At 45.2% G+C, this 8,682-nt stretch overlaps 1 non-coding gene across 1 annotated transcript; it reads left to right on the top strand.

Annotated features, from left to right (window-relative positions):
• Positions 1 to 208: 208 nt before the first annotated feature.
• On the top strand, positions 209 to 344 carry LOC114814886. The gene has a single exon (XR_003762682.1). It is a non-coding gene; the product is annotated as a small nucleolar RNA SNORA7 (small nucleolar RNA).
• The last annotated feature ends 8,338 nt before the right edge of the window (positions 345 to 8,682 follow it).

Below are 8,682 nucleotides of genomic sequence, written 5' to 3'. Positions count from 1 at the left end.
TCCCATATGAGGCTCACAGTCTTAATCCCCAGTCTTAAGCCCCATTTTACAGATGAGGTAACTGAGGCACAGAGAAGTGAAGTGACTTGCCCACAGTCACACAGCTGACAAGTGGCAGAGCCAAGATTCGAACCCATGACCTTTGACTCTCAAGCCCGGGCTCTTTCCACTGAGCCACGCTGCTTCCCATGCATTTTAGCCATGATGACTCCTCCCAGGGTCTCATCTGGAGAGTTTCCATTTCTCTACCATTCGGCTACAGGAGGGAGAGTCAAGCAGAGGCCTACCCTTTCCATTCCTAGATTGGCCAGTGGCTAGCGAGTGGAAGGCACTCTGCTAAAAGTCAAAACTCTATTGCCATTGTTCTTGTCTTGTCTGCCGATTAGACTGTAATCCCGTCAAAGGGCAGGGACTGTCTCTATCTGTTGTTGACTTGTACATTCCAAGCGCTTAGTACGGTGCTCTGCACATAGTAAGTGCTCAATAAATACTATTGAATGAATGAAAACTCACGAACGCTGGGCAGCAGCGGCACGGGAGAGAGTCGAGGGAGGAGTATCGAGTTTAGTGCGTGGAAGGCGGCGATGGTAAACCACTTCCGGATTTTTACCGAAAAAACTCTACAGATCCACTACCAGATCGACTGCAGATGGAGAGCGGGGTGTTCTGAGACAGAAGTGTCAGTGGTGTCGCTATGGGTCAGAAACGACTTGACGGCATAAGATAAGTAATGATGATGAAGGTATTTGTAAAGTTCTTATTGTGTGTCGAGCACTGTTCTAAGCGCTGGGGTGGATTCAAGCTAATCGGGTTAGACACAGTCCTTGTTCCACATGGGGCTCACAATCTTAATCCCCATTTCAGAGACGAGGTAACTGTGGCCCAGAGAAGTGAAGCGACTTGCCCAAGGTCACACAGCGGACAAGTAGCCGAGCAGGGATTAGAACCCAGGTCTTTCTGGCTCCCAGGTCCTTGCTTTATCCACTAGTCCATGCTGCTTCCATGCTGCACTGCACACAGTGTGAGCACAATGAATGCAATGGAATGATGGATTTTCTTGATATACTTTAGAACAGAAAAGCCCCTCTGGTGTTTGGGTTTCCCTTTCCTTTCTCAGGTCACCCAGAGAGTGAAGAACCTTCCCTGTTAAAAGAAAGGTAAAAAAAAAAATACATATGTAAAGCAGAGAGGCAGTGTAGTCTAGTGGATAGAGTCGGGCCCGCGAGTCAGGAGGACCTGGGTTCTAGACCCAGCTCTGCCGCTTGTTTGCTGTGTGACCTTGGGCAAGACACTTCACTTCTGTGTAAAATGTGTAAAATGGGGATTAAGACTGTGAGCCCCATGTGGGACAGGGACTGCATCCAGCTTGATTTGCTAGACTGTAAGCCCGTCAAAGGGCAGGGACTGTCTCTATCTGCTACCGATTTGTACATTCCAAGTGCTTAGTACAGTGCTCCGCACATAGTAAGCACTCAATAAATACTGTTGAATGAATGGAGCTTAGTAATAATAATAATGTTGGTATTTGTTAAGCGCTTACTATGTGCAGAGCACTGTTCTAAGCGCTGGGGTAGAGACAGAGGAATCAGGTTGTCCCTCGTGGGGCTCACAGTCTTAATCCCCATTTTACAGATGAGGTAACTGAGGCACAGAGAAGTTAAGTGACTTGCCCACAGTCACACAGCTGACAAGTGGCAGAACTGGGATTCGAACTCATGACCTCTGACTCCCAAGGCCAGGCTCTTTCCACTAAGCCATGCTGCTTCTTCAGCATATATATCAGTGTTTATTCAAGTACTTATTCAGCTCTCCTGACATACATTAGCTACTATCTGCTGTTCTGTCTCCCACTCACATTTTTTGTTAGTCATTTTTGTGCTCTTTCCACTGAGCCGCTTGACAGGTAGTAAGCGCTTAACAAATACCATCAGCATCTCTTCCGTTGATCATCATCATTATCATCACCACTGGTATATACTGAGTGATTACTACGTACAAAGCACTTTCCACAACAAGCTTACAGTGTAGAGGGAGCTTCCGGAACCTTAGATTACTGGATGGGCCCACTTTAATTCCTCACTTAGAGGTAACTGGCATCAAACTATCATTCAAGGAATTACCAGGGTGAGTCTTGTAGAGGGTAGAAACCCAGAGCTCACTATACCCCAGCCTGGTCTCATCCTGTTACTGACACAGGATCAGAACACTAGAACACCAAGACCGCCCGAAAGGTGGAGAAGTGGGTTTTTCTTATTTCCAAGTTGTGACATTTTGTGTGTGTATACCCTGGTTTGCATAGCTGTGGGTGTCTGCCTTGATTCAAGCTACTCTCTAGAATGATAATAATAATAATGTTGGTATTTGTTAAGTGCTTACTATGTGCCGAGCACTGTTCTAAGCGCTGGGGTAGACACAGGGTAATCAGGTTGTCCTACGTGGGGCTCACAGTCATCATCCCCATTTTACAGAGGAGGTCATTGAGGCACCGAGAAGTTAAGTGACTCGCCCAAAGTCACACAGCTGCCAGGTGGCAGAGTCGGGATTCTGACCTCTTTCCACTGAGCCACGCTGCTTTTGGAGCACGTGTTAAAACCTGCCCATGATTAGCAGTGGCCCCTGAAGCCTCTGAACATGGTGTCTGGTGTTTTTGTGTGTTTGGCTGACCTGCTTTAACCTATCTGGTTTGGCGGTGGCCCATTCTTCTTGTCTCCTACCAGACAACCTGGCTTTCAGCTGATCTGCCCCCGACAAGTACTGAGAGGGCACCGGATGTAATTACGTCCAGTGTTTTGATTTTAACGTCGGTCACTCGTATTTATTGAGTGCTTATCGTATGCAGAGCACCGTATTAAGCTCTTGGGGGAGTGCAGTATAGCAATAAACAGACATATTCCCTGCTCACAGCGAGCTTACAGTCTAGAGGGCTCCCTTTGCCTAGGCTTCTGTTGTTGAGTTCTGCGGCTGAGAAGTGTGGCCACATCAGACGGATCTGAGAGGGGAAAACAAAGGCTCCGAAGGAAGGGAAAGGGCCGGCTTTCTTCCCAGAGAAATGCTCTAGGTAACTGCTGCCTTCAGCAAAGTGTTATACTATCGATTGATACAATAAACTAAATGGCACCCTAGAGGCTTGAAAAAAATACCATGGTTTCCGAAAGGGCTTAGCCTGTCCCCGAGGGGTAACTCACCTACTTAAAAAATATCGTCGAAAGTGTTCTGAGTTCTCTAGAGAAAATGGAATTTTCTTTGGGCAGACCTCAATACTCAGGGGCTGAACTGGAATCCCCGCCATGTGCTGGAAAAAGGCCAATATGTCAGAGTCACAGAGTTCATTCTCCCTAGGTACACAATGTGGAAGTGTTTTCCCACAGAGGCAGCGAAGCTTGGTGAAAAGAGTAGAAGTCTGGGAGTCAGGAGCCGTGGCTTCTACTCTGAGATCCACCGCTTGTCTGCTGGGTGACTTTGGACAACTCACTCAGCTTCTCTGTGTCTCGGTTTCTATATCTGTCAAATCATCAGCATAATCAGTGGTGTTTCTTGAGCACTCACTGTGCAGAGCACTGTAAGCCCGTCAACCGGCAGAGATCGTCTCTGTTGCTGAACTGTACATTCCAATTGCTTAGTTCAGTGCTCTGCACGTAGTAAGCGCTCAATAAATGAATGAAATCAGTGCCCGGGAGAGTACATCCAACAGAAATGGCAGACATGTTCCCTGCCCACAATGAGCTTATAGTCTTAATAGGGTGAAGTGTGCTGTTCTCCCTCTCCATTAGAAGTGAACCCCGTGTGGAAATGGATCTGATTCTTTTGTATCTACTTCCCCAAGGTTAACAGGGAGCATAACACATAACGATGTTTAATAAATGCCACAACAATGATTATTGTTACGATTATCTGGGCATCAGTCTTTTCAGCCACTCCCATTTCCATAGACACAATCTCATGAATGGTAATGTCACTGCTAGACACTTCTCTCTCTTCTAGCAAAAAATGAGCTCGTTTAGAATAGAAACACTTAAATCCTGCTCAAATTAATTTACTTTTCCTACTGAAAATCCCCCCAGAAATGATAGATCGTGTCCAATAAAGAGATAGATTCAGAAACTGGAAAGAAAAAGGATTAACTTATGACAGACCATGCAGAGAAATTCATGGCAAAACGCTTTAAACATATTTATTTCAAACTTCATGTAGAAGGCAACGCCGTCAAAAGAACAATATAATTAGAGAACAATTGGAGATGGTGAGGCATATTGCATTTTTCCCCCAGAGTAATTATCAAATACATCTGAAAGAATAAGACTATAAAATAAGAATCATTCCTTTAACTTTACCATTTAGATTTTCTTCTGAGAGGATCTATAATTCAGTCTGAATCAATTTTAGTGGAAATGAATGAAGCATCTAGATGTTTGTAAGGATTAGTGAATATGGCCAACTGATAAGAATCAAGAAGCTACATATATTGCCCTTATCTATGTCAATAGGGAAAATCTCCTCTGATGTGATTATATGTTGTTTCCCACCTATTTCTGACAAACCAAGAATACAGTATTAAGATAATGGAATCAATCAACTCATTTCTCCCTTCCCCATCCCCCCAACTCAAAAAAAAACACCCAAAAGAGAATTTGTGTTGGGGATGTAGGCCTAAAGAAATGAAATGTAGGTCTAAAGAAATGAACACCAGTAGTTAGTCGACTATTTTTATTGAACGCTTACTGTGTGCAGACCACTGGATCTTAGTACTTGGGAGTGTACAAAGTAGCAATATAACAGACACACTCCCAAGCCACAATGAGCACAAATCCATCAATAAATCAATTAGACATATTCTTTGACCACTTACTCTGTACAGAACACTGTACTAAGCTCCTAAGAGAGTACAATATAGTAGAGTTGGTAGACACATTCCCTGCCCATATGGAGTTTCCAGTCTACAAGGTGACATGGACATTAATATGAATGAATAACTAAAGGATATGTTCATAAGTGCTGCGGGGCAGAGGGAGGGATGAATGAAAGGTGTAAATCCAAATGCAGGTGTGAAGAATAAGGGAGCGAGAGAAGAGGGAAATGAAAGCTTAGACGGGGAAGTCCTATCGGACTCGGAGAAAATATCCTTTGAACAAGGCTTTGAAGGTGAGGAGGGTGATAGTCTGTCAGATAGGAAGAGTAAGAGCATTTCAGGCCAGAGGGAGGACGTGGGCAAAGGGTTGATGGTGAGCTAGACATTGTCATTAGAGGAGTGAAGTGTTTGCTCTGGGTTATAACAGGAAATCAGAGTAAGGTAGAAGGGGGTAAGGTTACTGAGTGCTTGAAAATCAGTGGTCAGGAGTTTCTGTTTGTTGCAGAGATGGATGGGCAACCACTGGAGGACTGAGCAGTTTTGTAGAAAAATAATCTGGGCCGCAGAGTGAAGTATGGGCTGGAGTGGGGAAAGACAGGAGGCAGGGAGGTCAGCAAGGAGGCCGTTAGAGTAATCAAGGCGGGTTAGGAAAAGTACTTGGATTGATGTGGTAACACTTTGTATGGAGAGGACAGGGAGGATTTTAGTGGTAGTGAAGGTTGAACCGAAAGGATTTAGTGACAGATTGAACATGTGAGTTGAATGAGGACGATGAGTCAAGCCTAACGCCAAGCTTATGGGCTTGTGTGACAGGAAGGGTGGTGATGCTTTCTACAGTAATGGGAGCACAGAGTTTGGGTGGAAAGATGACATGGTTGGATATGTTAAGTTTGAAGTGTAGGCAGGACATTCAAGTAGATATGTCTCGGAGGCAGATGGAAATGTGCGACTGCAGAGAAGGAAGAAGATCAGGGCTGGAGATGTAGATTTAGGGGTCATCTGCATAGAGGTGATACCAAGGGAGCGAACGATTTCTCCAAGGGAGTGGGTGTAGATGGAGAATAGAAGCGAACCCAGAACTGAACCTTGCGGGACTCCCACGACTAGGGGGTGGGAGGCAGAGGAGGAGCCCGTGCTCTTTCCACTGAGCCACGCTGCTTGTCTGAGGTCAGCCGGGTAAGGGAGGAGGGAGTAAGCTGATGGAACGCCTTAAAGCCAATGGTGAGGCATTTCTGTTTGATATGGAGTTGGATGGGTCAGTTTTTGAAGTTTTGAGGAGTGAGGAGATACGGACTGAACGGTTTTTTTCAAAAAAAAAAAATGATCTGGGCAGCGGACTGCAGTTGTGGACTGGGAGGAGGTTGATGCAGCAGTAAAGGCAGGAGATGATAAGTGCTTGGATCAACATGGGAGCAGTTTGGATGGGGAGGGAAGAGTGGTTTTTAGCGATGTTGTGAAGGTAGAACTGACAGGATTTTGTGACAGATAGAATTCGTAGTTTTTATCCTGGCTCTTCCACTGGCCTGCTGTGTGTCCTCGGGCAAAAAACTTAAGTTCCCTGTGCTTCAGTTTCCTCCACTGTAAAACGGGTATTCAATACTTAGACTGTGAGCCCCGTGTGGGACAGGCACTGTGTCGGACCTGATTACTTGCAGCTATGCCAGCACTTGGAACAGTGTTTGACACATAGTAAGAGCTTAACGAACATGATAAGAAAGAGAGATGAGTTGAGGATAATGCCAAGGTTAATTATCTTGTGAGAAGATGGAGTTGTTGTCTGTGGTTATTGAAAAGTCAGGGGGAGGACAGCTTTCGGATGGGAAGATGAAGCGTTCTCTTTTGGACGTGTTAAGTTGTGCGGGTCAGTGGGACATCCATATAGAGATACCTGAAGGGAGGAGGCAATAATAATAATTACGGTATTTGTTAAGTGCTTACTGTTTCAAGCACTGTTCTAAGTGCTGGGGAGGATATAAATTGATCAGGTTGGACACAGTCCCTGTCCCACATGGGGCTCACACTCTTAATCCTCATCTTTTACAGATGAGGTAACTGAGGCACAGAAAATGAAGTGACTTTCCCAAGGTCACACAGCAGGTGAGTGCACAAGGTCTGGTGGAGCTGGTCCTTCTGACTCCCAGGCCCACGGTGCATCCACTAAGCCAGGAGTAACATATCCCCATTTTACAGATGAAGAAACTGAGGCACAGAGGGATTAAATGATCTGCCCTAGGTCACAGAGCAGACCAGTGGCAGAGCAGGGATCTGAAGCCACCCCTCCAGCCATGATCTTTCCATAAATTCTCCCCGTCTCATCAACATCTCCCCTTGGCAGAGGAAACTAAAACTCTTGTTCGTTTGCTTTCTAACTCTGGAAAATTAGCCACCCTTAAACGTCATTTATTTTCCTGCATAGGAAATGGAAGGACAAGGAAATTTCCTAGCGGGGCAAATAATGATAAATCAATGTTTTTACTTTATTAACAATTAGATTTCAAACAATAGATTAACCCCAGAATCGAGTAGCTCCCCAAGCAAGACCCCGGCAGCCTAACCTCTCCTCATGAGCTCATTATCTCTAACAGAGCAGGTGAGGCAGTGGGAGGTGGGGATCAATGTGCACTCCAAAATGAAAATTAAACTTGCATCAAATTTACAGGCTGCAGATTGACTCCTGGGGAAGTAGAAATCTATGGCAACTCAGCATTGTGAGATGCTGAAAACCTTTCCAGGGGCCTTCGCCTTTCCAGTCCAGACAAGGCAATATTAAACCTAAGAAGCAGCGTAGCTCAGTGGATAGAACACAGCTCGGTGGAAAGAGCACAGGCTTGGGAGTCAGAGGTCATGGGTTCGAATCCCTGCTCTGCCACTTGTCAACTGTGTGACTGTGGGCAAGCCACTTAACTTCTCTGGGCCTCAGTTACCTCATCTGTAAAATGGGGATGAAGACCGTGAGCCTCACGTGGGACAACCTGATTACCCTGTATCTCCCCCAGCGCTTAGAACAACGCTCTGCACATAGTAAGCGCTTAACAGATACCAACATTATTAACACGGGCCTGGGAGTCAGTAGGACCCGGGTTTTAATCCGGGCTCCGTCACATGTCTGCTGTGCGACCCTGGGCGAGTCACTTAACTTCTCTGTGCCTCGGCTACCTCATCTGCAAAATGGTGATAAGACTGTGAGCCCCATGTGGGATAGGGACTGTGTCTAACTTGACTAACTTGTATCTACCCCAGCGTTTAGAGTAGTGCTCGACACATAGTTAGGATTTAACAAGTACCATTATTATTATTACTGTTACCCACTCTTGGGTCTGTGGTGTTCCAGTTTGGTGCACTTTTGCAATTCATTATATAATGAATTGTATGAGAATGGTATTATGGAGACACAGAGGAACTAGTACAGGCCTGGGAGGCAGAGAACCTGGGTTCTAGTCCTGGCTCCACTACGTGCCTGTTGTGTGACTGTGGGCATGTCACTTAACTTCTCTGTGTCTCAGTTTCCTCATCTATAAAATGGGGATTCAAAACCGAAATTCCCCTTAGACCATGAGTTCCATATGGAGTCTGATTATCTTATATCTATCCCAGCTCTTATTACAGTGTTTGGCACATAGTAAGGGCTTAATAAATACCATTTTTATTGTCGAACAAAAGCTATTTTTAAGATGGAGAAGTGGAATTCGTGTGGTAACTGCTCTATTAGGTGATGTTCTATGCTATTTTAATAATAATAATAATAGTATTTGTTAAGTGCTTACTATGTGCCAAGCACTGTTCTAAGCACTAGGGGGATACAAGGTCATCAGGCTGTTCCATGTGTGGCTCACAGT

This window comes from Ornithorhynchus anatinus, chromosome 10 (genome assembly GCF_004115215.2).
Source record: "Ornithorhynchus anatinus isolate Pmale09 chromosome 10, mOrnAna1.pri.v4, whole genome shotgun sequence".
NCBI classification, from domain to species: Eukaryota; Metazoa; Chordata; class Mammalia; order Monotremata; family Ornithorhynchidae; genus Ornithorhynchus; species Ornithorhynchus anatinus.
This window is presented reverse-complemented; position numbering and strand designations above follow the sequence as displayed.